A 15,334-nucleotide genomic window follows, 5' to 3' on the forward strand; every position below is an offset into this window, starting at 1 on the left:
ACTATAAGCCAAGCGAGCCTCCTACACAAATGCATTCAGGAATCTTGACATTATAATGCTAAACATTAGCTGTGAAAAACCAGCACCCATGCCCACTGTCTCTTGAAATGAGCCTGTGGCCAGGAAATGGAGTGCAGAGAGCACCTGCATTTCAGTAGGGATGGCATGCTGATTACGATTAGCCGGTCTAAGTGCTGGAGCCAGTAATGCACAAAGTTCATGAATAGTAGCACGAGTGAGTCTGTAATTGATAATTGTAGGAAAGCACCATCTTGCCTGGCATGTAACCCTCATTTTTACTTGTATGTATGTTTGTTTTTGCCTGTGTCACTGGGATCCTGCTAGCCAGCACTCCAGTGCTCATAAAGTGTACTCTGTATGTGTTCCCTGTGTGGTGCCTAACTGTATGACGGAGGCTCTGCTAACCAGAATCTCAGTGTTTATGCTCTCTTTGCTTTTAAAATTGTCACTGCAGGCTAGTGACTAATTTTACCAATTCTCATTGGCACACTGGGACACCCTTATAATTCCCTAGTATATGGTACCTAGGTACCCAGGGTATTGGGGTTCCAGGAGATCCTTATGGGCTGCAGCATTTCTTTTGCCACCCTTTGGGAGCTCAGACAATTCTTACACAGGACTACCACTGCTGCCTGAGTGAAATAATGTCCACGTTATTTCACAGCCATTTTACACTGCACTTAAGTAACTTAGAAGTCACATATTTGTCTAACCCTCACTTAGTGAAGGTTAGGTGGAAAGTTACTAAGGCCCTCATTCTGACCCTGGCGGTTCTCTACCGCCAGGGCCAACGGGGGCGGGAGCACCGCCGACAGGCCGGCGGTGCCCCCTTGGGCATTCTGACCGCGGCGCTTTGGCCGCGGTCAGAACGGGAAAACCGGCGGTCTCCCGCCGGTTTTCCACTGCCCGTAAGAATCCTCCAAGGCGGCGCAGCTCGCCGAGGGGATTCTGACAATCCCTACCGCCATCCTGTTCCTGGCGGCTCGCCCGCCAGGAACAGGATGGCGGTAGGGATTGTCGTGGGACCCCTGGGGGCCCCTGCAGTGCCCATGCCAATGGCATGGGCACTGCAGGGGCCCCCGTAAGAGGGCCTGCTAGTATTTCACTGTCTGCATAGCAGACAGTGAAATACGCGACGGGTGCAGTAGCACCCGTCGCACCTTCCCACTCCGCCGGCTCGATTACGAGCCGGCATCCTCATGGGAAGGGAGTTTTTCCCTGGGCTGGCGGGCGGTCTTTTGGAGACCGCCCGCCAGCCCAGGGAAAAACTCATAATATCCTCCGCGGTCTTCTGACCGCGGAGCGGTATAATGGAGGGCGGAATCCTGGCGGGCGGCCTCCGCCGCCCGCCAGGGTCATAATGAGGCCCTAAGTGTTAGGGAACCCTGGCACTATGCAAGGTGCCCCCACATTGTTCAGGGCAATTTCCCCAGACTTTGTGAGTGCGGGGACACCATTACACGTGTGAACTACATATAGGTCAATACCTATGTGTAGCGTCACAATGGTAACTCCGAACATGGCCATGTAACATGTCTAGGATCATGGAATTGTCACCCCAATACCATTCTGGTATTGAGGCCACAATTCCATGCATCCCTGGGGCTCCAGCATGGACCTGGGTACTGCCAAACTAGCTCTCTGGGGTTTTCTCTGCAGCTACTGCTGCTGCCAACCCTCAGACAGATTTCTGCCCTCTTGGGCTCTGGGCAGCCCAGTCCCAGGAAGACAGAACAAAGGATTTCCTCTGAGAGAGGGTGTTACACCCTCTCCCTTTGGAAATAGGTGTTAAGGGCTGGGGAGGAGTAGCCTCCCCCAGCCTCTGGAAATGCTTTGAAGGGCACAGATGGTGCCCTCCTTGCACAAGCCAGTCTACACCAGTTCAGGGAGCCCCCAGCCCCTGCTCTGGCGCGAATCTGGACAAAGGAAAGGGGAGTGACCACTCCCCTGTCCATCACCACCCCAGGGGTGGTGCCCAGAGCTCCTCCAGTGTGTCCCAGACCTCTGCCATCTTGAATGCAGAGGTGTGAGGGCACAATGGAAACATCTGAGTGGCCAGTGCTAGCAGGTGATGTCATAGACCCCTCCTGGTAGGCTATTACCTGGTTAGGTAGCCAATCCTCCTCTGAGGGCTATTTAGGGTCTCTCCGGTGGGTTCCTCTTCAGATAATGAATTCAAGAGCTCACCAGAGTTCATCTGCACTTCTCTCTTCGACTTCTGCCAAGGATCGACCGCTGACTGCTCCAGGACGCCTGCAAAACTGCAACAAAGTAGTAAGAAGACTACCAGCAACATTGTAGTCCCTCATCCTGCCGGCTTTCTCAACTGTTTCCTGGTGGTTCATGCTCTGAGGGTTGTCTGCCTTCACCCTGCACAAGAAGCCAAGAAGAAATCTCCAGTGGGTCGACGGAATCTTTCCCCTGCTAACGCAGTCACCAAATTTCTGCATCACCGGTCCTCTGGATCCCCTCTTATCTTGACGAGCGTGGTCCCTGGAACACAGGAGCTGGATCCAAGTATCCCCGACAGTCCAGTGGCCCTTCTGTCCAAATTTGTTGGAGGTAAGTCCTTGTCTCCCCACTCCAGACAGTAATCCTGTGTGCTGCATGAACTGCAGCTGCTAGGGCTCCTGTGCACTTTTTCAAGACTTCCTTTGTGCACAGCACAGCCCAGGTCCCCAGCACTCCGTCCTGCATTGCCCAACTCCCTGAGTTGGACTCCGACTTCGTGGGACCCTCTTTTGTTGGGCTGAGATGACCGCCATGCTCAGATCTTCTAAACACCTGTTCAGGTGCTTCTGCAGATGCTGCCTGCTTCTGCGTGGGCTTTCTCTGTTGCTGAGTGCCCCCTCTGTCTCCCCCTCCAAGGGGCGACCTCCTGGTCCTTCCTGGGCCCTTGCAGCACCCAAAACCGTGACTCTTGCAGCTAGCAAGGCTTGTTTGCGGTCTTTCTGCTTGAGAATAACTCTCCACCCTCTGCACCCTCCGTGGGGCATCTTCTGACCAAATAAGAAGTTTCTGGCACCTTCCGTTGTTGCAGAATCTTCAGCTTCTTCCACCAGGAGGCAGCCCTTTTGCACCTTCATCCGGGGTTTAGTGGGCTCCTGCCGCCCCCCCCCCCCCCAGACACTTGCGTGACTCTTGGACTTGGTCCCCTTCCTTTACATGTCCTCAGGTCCAGGAATCCGTCTTCAGTGCTTTGCAGTAGGTGGTTGTCCTTGCAGAATCCCCATCTCGACTTTACTGTCTTTCTGAGGTAGTAAAGTAACTTTACTCCTACTTTTCAGGGTCTTGGGGTGGGATATCTTGGACCCCCTTAGTGTTTTCTTACACTCCCAGCGAACCTCTACACACTACACTAGGCCTGGGGTCCATTTGTGGTTCGCATTCCACTTTTGGAGTATATGGTTTGTGTTGCTTCTAGGCCTATTGTCTCCTATTGCATTCTATTGTGTTCTACGGTGTTTGCACTACTTTTTTAAGAGCTTTACTTACCTGATTTTGGTTTGTGTGTATATTTTGTGTATTTTACTTACCTCCTAAGGGAGTATATCCTCTGAGGTACTTTTGGCATATTGTCACTAAAGTTTTGTGATTCTGATGATATAGTGCTATATGATATAAGTGGTATAGTAGGAGCTATGAATGTCTCCTAGTTCAGCCTTAGCTGCTCTGCTATAGCTAAGCTGCTAGAACGTTACTAATCTACTAATAAGGGATAACTGGACTTGGCACAAGGTGTAAGTACCACTAGGTACCCACTATAAGCCAGGCCAGCCTCCTACAATAATCATGTGACGCTCCACCATGGTACGCAAATCAACAAGTGGTCTGTACACCGATGGGGCCCTCCCTCGCCACAAGGGTCTGTACCTAGGAGGAGTATAGAACACCTGTGAGGAACACACATACATCTGCACACAATGGCCCTCATTACAACTCTTGTGGTCGGTGTTAAAGAGGCAGTAATACCGCCAACAGGCCGGCGGTAAAAAAAATGGAATCACGACCATGGCGGAAACCTCCAACATAGACAGCCACTTTAAAACTCCGACTGCTACGGCGGTAGAAACAAACACCACGGCGGTAACCGCCAACAGGCAGGCGGAAGACAAGGTTCCGCCCACTGTATTACAACACGCCTATCCACCACCTTTTCCGGGGCGGTACCAATGACATCAAAAGCAAGGCGGAAACAGAAAACAGAAGGGAAACCACTCACCTTTCAACACTTTACGAACAACCAGGATGCCATACAGTATAGCCTGTGTTACAGGTCCTGCCGATGCTGGTTTACCTCCTCTTGTATCAGGAGCAGCAAAGACGCCGGCGACGACCACAGTGAGTACTGCACCTAACACACAGGGGAGGGGGGAGGGAAAAGAGAGTGACACCCACGCAACACACCCACCCCCACCCTCACCCACAACACCACACACACAAATCCATGCAGCAACATTACATATACACCCCGTCACCCCCTGGAAAAACGCAAGGACAAAAGGAAATGATTGTAACGAGTGTAATAATTGAAAAATCAGATAGGCCAAATTGAAATATCAGTATATACAAATATGTACACCAACTACACAAGTCCGGATATGAATGAAATCATTGTCCGTGGATCAGTGTCTTAAACTGCATGGGCGAAGCCCATACAAGATACCTGACTCGAAACGGAGAGAACACTGCAGGGGCTTCAGATGGAAAAAAACAGGCACCTCAGGGGGAGGTGGAGGGGGGGCACCTCAGCTGGATGAATGGTTGATGCCACTGCTCCATGAGGGGGCTCCATGCCCACTGATTGGTCCTGTGGAGTGCAAAGCCACAGTCTCACAAGTCTCTCCAGTGGGTGGTTTGCCCACTGCATTATCCTGGGGAGTGCAAAGCCACAATCACACAAGTCTCTCCAGTGGGTGGTTTGCCCACTGCTTTAGCCTGGGGAGTGCAAAGCCACAGTCTCACAAGTCTCTCCAGTGGGTGGTTTACCCACTGCATTATTCTGGGGAGTGCAAAGCCACAGTCTCACAAGTCTCTCCAGTGGGTGGTTTGCCCACTGCATTATCCTGGCGAGTGCAAAGCCACAGTCTCACAAGTCTCTTCAGTGGGTGCTTTGTCCACTGCTTTATCCTGGGGAGTGCAAAGCAACAGTCTCACAAGTGGATGTGATTCTCCACTGGTTCTGGAGGGGGCTTAGTGCCCAGAGTGCTTCATCCTGCTAAGGACTGAGGTAGTGGATGTGATTCTTCACTGGTTCTGGAGGGGGCTTAGTGCCCAGAGTGCTTCATCCTGCCAAGGACTGAGGTAGTGGATGTGATTCTTCACTGGTTCTGGAGGGGGCTTAGTGCCCAGAGTGCTTCAACCTGCCAAGGACTGAGGTAGTAGATGTGAATCTCCACTGGTTCTGGAGGGGGCATTGTGCCCAGAGTGCTTCACATGCAGTTTGGCAGGTCCCATTCGCTCACCCGAGTGTGTGTGCCACGAAATAGCCTGGGAACAGGTAGCATGATACTCCATGGAGGCAGAGACACTCTCCACCCTGCTGCAACTTCGCCTGCCACATACAGGTACAAACAGTGCTGGGTGTTGTGCCTCATGTATGCTGTGCAGGGTCCAGGACGTCTCCTGCAGCCTCGGACGGCTGGCCACTGGGGATTATTGCCATGTCAGCTGTAGTGACACTGTCTGAGCACTTCAGGGGGCTGGTGGCGGTGGTTGCGGCGGTGTCTGTGGCGGAGGTGCTGGCGGAGGTGCATGTGTCTGCACCTGTGGGGGGACACAGCAGGACGTCTCCTGCAGCCTCGGGTGGCTGCCCACTGGGGATGATGCTGGGGACTGTTGGTGAGGCAGCAGACGTGCAGGTTGCAGTGCAGGTGGCGGTGTCCACCGCCGTACAGGTTGATGCTCTGGTTGACAGAAGGGGTGACTCTTGTCCCTCAGCCGGAGCCTCCGTGCCCTGTCCTGACCTGGTCTTCGCCTTGTGTCCCTTCCCCACCTTTGATGTGGCTGCTGGTCCCTTGCCACTGTCCCCTTTTGGCTTGGAGGAGCCCTTGCTTGGTGGTTGGTGCAGCTTCTCCCTCCGGCATGTGGGCACCTTCTTCACCTTGGCAGGTGGCGGAAGGGCCTTCTCCTTGGCCTCACTAGGTGGCACACTGACAGCCCTGATGGGTGCCGGCCGCGATGTGACCAGACTTGCTGAGACCACTATGCTGGATGATTTGGTGGCTGAGGTGCTGGGCTGGGACCTGTACAACCTGGCCCTAGGGGAAGGACGGGGTGGAGGTGTAAGGAAGAGGTCAATGTTAGCCAGGAAGAGTTTCTTAGACACACTGGGACAGGAAGATGGAGGGGGTTTGGGAGTGGAGGAAGAGGTAGTGGTTGTAGGAGGTGTACATCTGCTGAATTTGGGTGAAGGTGCATGGGCTGGAGGCTGTTGTGAGGTGGATGGCTGTTGAGTGGGTGTGTGCCTGCGTTTGCGTACTTTGGGAGAAGGGCTCACAGACACACTGGGAGAGGACACAGGGGATGTGTGCATGGTAGTGAGGGTGGTGATTGCACGTGAGCGGTGTGTGTTGATGGGCGTGTTGGTGATGGAGGTAGTGGATGAAGATGTAGTGCATGCAGGTGTGAATGGAGACGAGACAGGGAGGGAGGATGTGGAGGAGGGGGACACAGTGGAGGCAGTGGATGTTGGTGTGTCTGCATGGGGATGGTGCTTGTGAGAGTGCCTGTAGGATGCGTGGTGCTTATGTTTGCCATGTCCACTCTTGTGTGTTGATGAGTGTGCATGCTGGTCTGATGGTATGCTTGGGATAGGGTGAGGTACAGGGGATTGGGTCAGGGTAGAGGAAGTTGGAGGGGGGAGGCTGGACACAGGGACCATGGCTGCCATCAGTGCTGAGGCCAGAGCCTGAAATGCTCTCTGTTGGGCCTCCACACCAGAATGAATGCCCTCCAGGTATGCATTTGTTTGCTGCAAATGCCTCTCAACACCCTGGATGGCATTCAAAATGGTTGATTGTCCAACAGTGAGGGATCTCAGGAGGTCAATAGCCTCCTCACTGAGGGCAGCAGGGCTGACTGGGGCAGGGCCTGAGGTGCCTGGGGCGAAGGAGATGCCCACCCTCCTGGGTTAGCGGGCACGGGAAACTCGATGAGGGGCTGCTGGGAGGGCGGTGCTGGTAGAGGGGGTGGTGGCTGTACCTGTTGATGCTGTGGGCACAGAGGTGCCTGCCACCGCAAGGGAGCTCCCATCCGAGGAGGAGTCGCAGTCGCTGGTGTCTCCTCCTGTCCCTGTCGTGGAGCTTCCCTCGCCCTCTCTCCCACTGGTGCCTTCGGACTCCGTTACTTCACCCTCCAGGGCCATGTGGGATGCAGCTCCCTCCTGCTCCGGTGCCACTGCTCCTCCGCCGGATGATGCTAATGCACATAAGGACAGGGTGACAAAACGAAGAGGGGGGGGGAAGAACCAAGAGACACATGGTCAATGCCGGCAACACCACTATAGTTGGCGGACACAACACACAGGGAGCAGCCCTATGCACTAAGCCATGCACTAACAGGGCAGGGGAAAAGCACATGCCCATGGGGGACTCTGTTGAGAACGATTTCATGCACAGCTGGAACCAATAGGAGCCTGACTAGGTGTAGAGGGCAAATACCACCTTTGGGGTTGGACTGTGAATGAGGCTGCAAATCAATGGATCTACCTTTGCGTGTCTGCCCTGGCCTAGAGGAACCCACAGCCCACCTCCCCCACCAAGACACCTCGTCAAGCACGCAGAGTCAGCCGAATGAGAGTGAACTCACCCCTTGTGGCTGCTCAGAATCTGCCACCGTCAGGATCCGGTACATCGGGGGGGTCATGGTGCGACGGGCACCCCTTCTACGTTGGGAGGCCATCTCCAGCTGGGCCTGCGCCATCTTCTTGGTCCAGCGGTGCAGGTCCTCCTATCTTTTCCGGCAGTGGGTGCTCCGTCTATGGTAGACCCCCTGGGTCCGCACTTCCTTGGCGATGGCACGCAAATCCCCTTCTTCTGGTGGGCGCTGACCTAGAGGAAAAGTGAAGTAAGAATGGATGTTACTCCCCTGTACATTTCTTCTCACACATTGGCCACAAACCTCCCACCCTGGCCCAGAAATACATACACACACCATCCTCACATGCTGGCCTGTCCCCCCGTCTCTTCCATCCACGACACTCCATACAATCATGTCCCATCCACCATGCACACAGTTTACTCACCTATTTGTCTGGAGGACCGTAAAGTTGTGTGTACTGGGGGAGGACCCCATCCACCAGTTTCTCCAACTCCTCTACAGTGAAGGCAGGGGCCCTTTCCCCAGACACTGTAGCCATTGTTGCTTCCAGACGCAGGTCACAGCAGCACTTGCAGTGTAGGTCCTCTCCTGTTGAAGGTCAGGTATCAAGTGAGTGAAGAGATAGAAAATGGCGGTCACGTCCGTAGCGGTGCTTAACGTCACCGCCGGCGTACATCGTCATTGGCTCCTGGAACCCATAGAGCCCAATGATAACCAATGCTGAATTGCTCAGCGGTCTTCGACTGCCTACTGCGACGCTGCACAACACCAGCGCAGTTACCTCATTTCCCCTTGTCCCACCTTACAGGTCAGGCATCCGTCATTTCAGGGGGCCACATGGCAGGCCAACTAACTGCGTCACACCTATTTAGGCCAGGAATACGGACAGACAAAGGCATATAGAGAAAATTTAACGATTGTGCTAAACAGCTTTGAGCAAGGTATGTGGTGTATGACCCTCTGCTTACCGTTCTCCTCCATAGGGCATGTCCGCTGGGTGTACAGACCCCTGGTGGACCTCTCGACATTGGAAGATAGACACATAATTATCACTTACAGACTTGATCGTGCAACAATCCAGGAACTGTGTGCCCAGTTGGAGCCAGACCTGATGTCATCTATCCGGCATCCCACAGGAATCCCCCTCTAGTGCAGGTCCTGTCAGTGCTCCAGTGGGTCTTTTCAAACAACAGTAGCCATGGCATCAGGGATGTCACAGCCAATGTTCTCTAACGTGTTGTCCAGAGTGTTATCTGCCCTGCTGAAACACATGTGCAGCTACATCGTTTTCCCTCAGGTGGAGGATCTGCCCACTGTGAAATGTGACATTTATGCCCTGGGACATATCCCCAACATAATTGGTGTAATTGATGGGACACATGTGGCATTTGTCCCCCCCCGCAGGAATGAACAGGTGTACAGAAATCGTAAAAGCTATCATTCAATGAATGTGCAGATGGTGTGTTTGGCAGACCAGTACATCTCCCATGTGAATGCCAAGTATCCTGGCTCAGTGCATGACGCTTACATTTTGAGGAATAGAAGCATCCCTTATGTGATGGGGCAACTCCAGAGTCACCGTTTGTGGCTAATAGGTGAGCCCAAGGTCCCCACACAGTTTCATTTGCTGTTTGGGTATGGGAGATTCCCTAATGTTTGGAGGATGTCTAACAGTTGTCCCTTGATGTTTGCACGTGACTCTGGTTACCCAAACCTGTCATGGCTACAGACCCCAGTGAGGAATCCCAGGATAAGGGCAGAGAATGCTATAATGAGGCACATGGGTGAACTAGGAGGATAATAGATCGAACCTTCGGCCTCCTGAAGGCCAGATTCCGGTGCCGCCATCTGACAGGTGTATCCCTATTCTACTCACCGAAGAAGGTGTGCCTGATCATCGTGGCCTGCTGTATGTTGCACAACCTGGCTTTGCAACGCCAGGTGCCTTTTCTGCAGGAGGATGGGCCTGATGGTGGTGTTGTGGCAGCTGTGGAGCCTGTGGACAGTGAAGAAGAGGAGTCAGAAGAAGAAGATGTAGACAACCGTAACAACATCATCATGCAATACTTCCAGTGAGACACATGTAAGAGGATGGCACTGCTTCCCACATCTCATACTATTGTAGGACCTAGCATAAATTTGCCTTTTTATCTCTGTGTATTGACCCTGACTTGTCAGTTTGGCTTTCCATTTCACAGATCTGGGTCCCACTTTGTGTCCTCTGCTATGTTTACTGCTGGCCAACAACTGTGTAACATTGGTATGTGAAGAAGTACATTGACATAGCTATATTTCAGAGAATTTGCACTTACACATTTGTGAAAGCACAGACTGACTCCAGATTGTTTTGTGATTCAAGGGTGTTTATTTCTGTGTTAATAAGTGGCGGGGTGTGAAATGGGCTGGGGTGATGGTGGAGGAATGTCCATGGTAGAGTCCAGTCTCTTGGTCTCACAGGTGCATTGTCCAATGAGGCAGGGGGTAGGGTGCTGGTGGCCTGTTGTTCCTGTGGCAGTGCCTCCTGTCCACTAGCACCGGCAGAGGTGGAGGGCTGTTCATCATCCAGGCTAGTGTCAGGGGCCCGTTTGTGTGCCACTGTGTCCCTCATGGTGTTGACAAGGTCTGCCAGCCCCCCTGCAATGGTGACCAGGGTGGTGTTAATGGACATCAAGTCCTCCCCGATCCCAAGGTAGTGTTCCTCCTGCAGCCGCTGAGTCTTCTGAAACTTGGCCAGTACTGTGCCCATGGTCTCCTGGGAATGGTGGTATGCTCCCATGATGTTGGAGAGTGCCTCGTGGAGTGTCGGTTCCCAGGGCCTGTCCTCCCCCTGTCGCACAGCAGTCCCCCCAGCTTCCCTGTTATCTTGTGCCTCTGTCCCCTGAACCGTGTGCCCACTGCCACTGATCCCAGGTCCTTGATTTTCTTGGGTTGGTGGGTTTGCCTGGGTTCCCTGCAGTAGTGGACACACTGCTTATTGACGTGCCCTGGGGACAGAGGGATGGGCCCGCTGGGTGGGTGCTGTGGTGGTGTTTCCTGAGGGGAGAGGTTCTGTGGTGGCTTGTGATAGTGGCGGGGGAACCAACTGTCCAGAGGTCATGATGGGCTGGGCTGGTCATCTTGATCCAGGCGTGCACAGCTGCTGTCATCACTGTGGGCCTCTTCTGTGGGGGGACTGGATATGTCTGGCACCTCCTGTCCGGTAACGTTGAGTATGGGTCCTGTTGGGGTGTAAATGCATAGTTTTAGTATCTGTGTGTGCCATCTTGTGCACTGGGTGAGGTACCCTCTACTCCTGTGGTTGCATTATTGCCCTTTTGTGATAGTTGGTTTGGGGTCTGTGTGGGTATCTGTACTGGACATGCTTTGGTGATGGGGGTCCATGCATAGGTGTTGCATGCAGGGTCTTGGTATTGGGATGTGTGGGTTCTGATAGTGGGGCATATGTGAGATGTTGGAGTGATGTGGGTGAGGGTGAGGGTGGGGGTATGTGTTGGCATGCAGGTGGGGTGGGGGGATTTGGTAAATAAGATATGACTTACCAGAGTCCAGTCCTCCTGCTACTCCTGCGAGGCCCTCAGGATGCAGTATTGCCAAGACTTGCTCCTCCCATGTTGTTAGTTGTGGGGGAGGAGGTGGGGGGTCCACCGCCAGTGCTCTGTACAGCAATCTGGTGTCTGGATACCACTGAACGCACCTTCCCCCGTAGGTCGTTCCACCTCTTCCTGATGTCATCTTGTGTTCTTGTATGCTGTCCCACTGCGTTGACCCTGTTGACGATTCTCCACCATAGCTCCATCTTCCTAGCAATGGAGGTGTGCTGCACCTATGATCCGAAAAGCTGTGGCTCTACCCGGATGATTTCCTCCACCATGACCCTGAGCTCCTCCTCTGAAAACCAGGGGTGTCTTTGAGGTGCCATGATGTGGTGTGGGTGATGTGTGAGGTGCTGTTTATTGTGATGTGTTGTGTTGGTGTGTGTTGTTTGAGGTGCGTGGATGTTGTATGAGTGATGGTGTTGTGTGCCTGTGGATGCTGGTGTTGTGTTTGCAATTCTCTCTTGCACAGCTTTTTCATAAAAAAATTGTTGTAAGGGTTTGTGGGTAATGTGGGTGTGTGTTTTATAGTGTTGTGAGTGTGTGGGTGTGGTGTGTGTATGTGTATCATGTGTGTGTATTTTGAATTGTCCAATGGGGTTGTGTTTTGTAAATGTGTGTGTATTTTGAGCGCGGCAGTGTGTACCGCCAATGGATTACCGCAGTTATAAGACCACCACGTTGATTCGTGGGTTGTGATAGTGTGGGCGTATTCTTGTTGGCGTGAAGGTGTAGGTTTTGGTATCGCCAGTTTATCACTGACCTTTTGTGTGGGGGACTTATGTGGGTGTCTGTATTGTAGCGGATTCCGAGATGTAGGTCGTAATACCTGTAGCGGAATTCCTATGCCGCAACGGTATGTTGGCGGTCTTCAGCACGGCAGAAAGCAGGATTTACCGCCAGGGTTGTAAAGAGGACCAATGTTTCCTATTCAGCACTGCTGGCTTTATTGTCGATGACACAAATGCATAGTGTGTGTGACATTTTAGCAACATGACCACAATGATATATCAGGACTGTTCAGGTGAGCTAATGTACATTGTTTCATGCCTGTGGGTGTTTGGGGACAATAGGGCCTGCATGGTGCAGATGAGGATTTTATAACTGCATAGTTAAGGCCAAAATGTCTGCCCCTGTAATCCAGAAGTGACGTGGTGGAAGAGACCTCATACCGCTAGTGGTTGATGTAATAGCGTAAGGCAGTGTTTACCGCCGTGCGCAAATTCATTGGTTAACATGGTTGTCAATGGGCATTCTTAGCGTATCATGATTGCCGCCGGCGGTGACGGTGCACACCGCTGTGGTGCGTACGCAAACTCGTCACCCCAACTTCACTTGAATCCTGGATCTCGTGCATGCATGTACTCCACTGAGTGTACTGCTGTGTCCTGCCTCTGGTCATGGAAATGGCATGGCACGTGTGGCAAGGAAAAGGGCCCCAGCCTTCACCAGCGAGGAATTGGAGAAGCTCGTGGATGGGGTCCTGCCCCTGTGTGCCAAGCTCTTTGGTCGGCCCGAGGTACAGGTGAGTAGGAAGATTGAGGTGCACGGATGGGTGTAATGGTGGTAGATGGCTGTATACATGTGTGCACGTGTGACACTGTATAGTCCTGGGTTCCTGACATGCTGCGTGTGTGTGTGTGCTGTTAGGCTGTTTAAAATGTCCGTCTCACAGTGGACGTATAGCCAGCTGTATATATTGGCCATTGTCTGACCTCAGAGTTGCCCGTGCCCATTCACCCAGAAGGGTGGGTGTCTCCTTCGCCCCAGGAACCTCCTCCCCTGCCCCAGTCAGCCCTGCTGCCCTCACGGAGGAGGCTATTGACCTCCTGAGAACCATCTCTGTAGGGCAGACAACCATCATCAATGCCATCCAGGGGCTAGCATCAGAGGTGCAGCAGACCACTGTCTATCTGGATGGAATTCACGGTGCAGTGTCTGGCCTACAGGGAGCTTTTCAGGCTCTGGCCTCCTCTTTGATGACAGCCAATGTACCTGGTCATTCTGTCCCTTCTCCAACCACCTCTACCCCTTCCAGCACCCCACTCCCTTCACCCGTCCAAAGCACACAATCTGACACGCAGGCACACACCTCAACACACAAGAAGCACACTTCAAAACACAAGCACCACACCTCCCACCACAGGCATACACACTGCCAACATACAAATGCACACACCAACATCCACTTCCCCCAGTGTGTCCACCTCTTCCGTCTCCCTGTCTGTCCTCTCTACATGCACACCCACAGGCACTGCACCCTCATTCAATGTTGCAGACCCTATTCTTGCAGTCACCACAATATCAAACATCCATTCATGCATCCCAGACACCACACCTGCACTCACCACAACGACATTAGTTGACACATGCAGCACACTCACCAGGCTTCGAGACACCCAGACAACATACATTTACATTGACAGCCTGTCTTGTCTCACTGTGTCCACCCCCCTCCTCTCAAGACACTCAAATGCACCAGAACACCCACCCATCACACATCCACCACACCTCAGCACAGTCCAGCCACCTGCACCCACGTCACACACACCTACACCTGTCACGTCCACACCCACGCCTTCCTCCAGGTCCACCCCAATTGCCCCTAAGAAACTTTTCCTATCCCGTGCAGACCTATTTGAACCCACTGGCCCACCCCGTCTCATCCCTAAATGTGCACACCTCCTTGCCCTGTCCACTCCTCCCGCGTCATAGCCCGCCACTTTCCGCCTTCCAATTCCCTCCCCTGTGAGAAAGAGACCCTGTGCTGGCCCTGGAACATCTGCTGCACCCCAGGCCAAGTGTGCTCCACCAGCTGCAAGCACAAAACCCAAGCCCCCGCCACCTTCCAAACGTAAATCAAAGCCCCCCCCTCTCAGTCGTTGCCCCTATGAGGTGGAGTATCTTTACACTTGTGGGAGTCAAGTTGGGGCCAATGTGGCCCATTGGACTACATACACAGGACTGGCAGTTGGCCTTATGTTGCACTTATATTGCTCATTGAGCTGAATAAAAATTCATGTGTGGCCAATGTTGTTTATGGCATACTCAGGATCCGTTGTTAATCATTTAATTGGTTGGGGGTGTTGGGCACATGTGTGTACTTTGGGCAGGTTGGATTTGCCTTGTGTCGGGTAAGTACCTCTTGCTGTGGGGTGTATGGCTTGTGCTGCTGGGAAGGGTTGTGGGAGCGTTGCAGGGTGGGTGGAGTGGGTGGGTATTTAACTGTGGCCTTTCCTCCCTTTTTTAGTAGGTTGTAGTACTTACCGTTGTCGTCTTCGCCGGCGTTCTCGGTCGTGGAGGTATATGTCAAGGAGCAGGGCTGGCATGATCTGCAACTCTCTATCCATGTCTGCTTCAGCGGGTTGTGTGTGACTCCAGTGAGTGTTTCCTTTTATTTGGTTTGTTTCCGTCTGGCTTTGCGTGGCGGTGGTTCCCGCCCCGGAACTGACGGTGGTCTAGTTCTTCACTATTTGACATGCGGGTAGGACCTTTCCATCGGCCTGTGAGCAGGCTCTGCCATCGTTGTCAGCACTCCTCTACTTGCGGTGAGTGGTTTTCAGGCTGCCTGTGTTTAAGGTGGTTCATTATTTGGCGGTTCAGACTGCACATCTGTTGATGGTTGTTACCACCACTGCCGCCGGTGCGGTGTTTGCCGCCGTGTTCATAATGAGGTCCTATGTCTGCACCAGCCTCAAACACCCACTTTTGCTGGATGGTCTTCATTGCTGTCTAACCGGGCGGACGAAGCTAAGCTCCACATCATTTAATGTTTTGCATGTTGCTACCTATTTACGTGTGCTGTATGGGCAGTGGTCACCAACACTACTGATAAACTCCTCGTTGGTACAGCAAGCTGGACTGCAACAGATGCCACTCAGTTGGACCGTGTAATTGGG

Source organism: Pleurodeles waltl, chromosome 4_2 (genome assembly GCF_031143425.1).
Source record: "Pleurodeles waltl isolate 20211129_DDA chromosome 4_2, aPleWal1.hap1.20221129, whole genome shotgun sequence".
Taxonomy (NCBI): Eukaryota; Metazoa; Chordata; class Amphibia; order Caudata; family Salamandridae; genus Pleurodeles; species Pleurodeles waltl.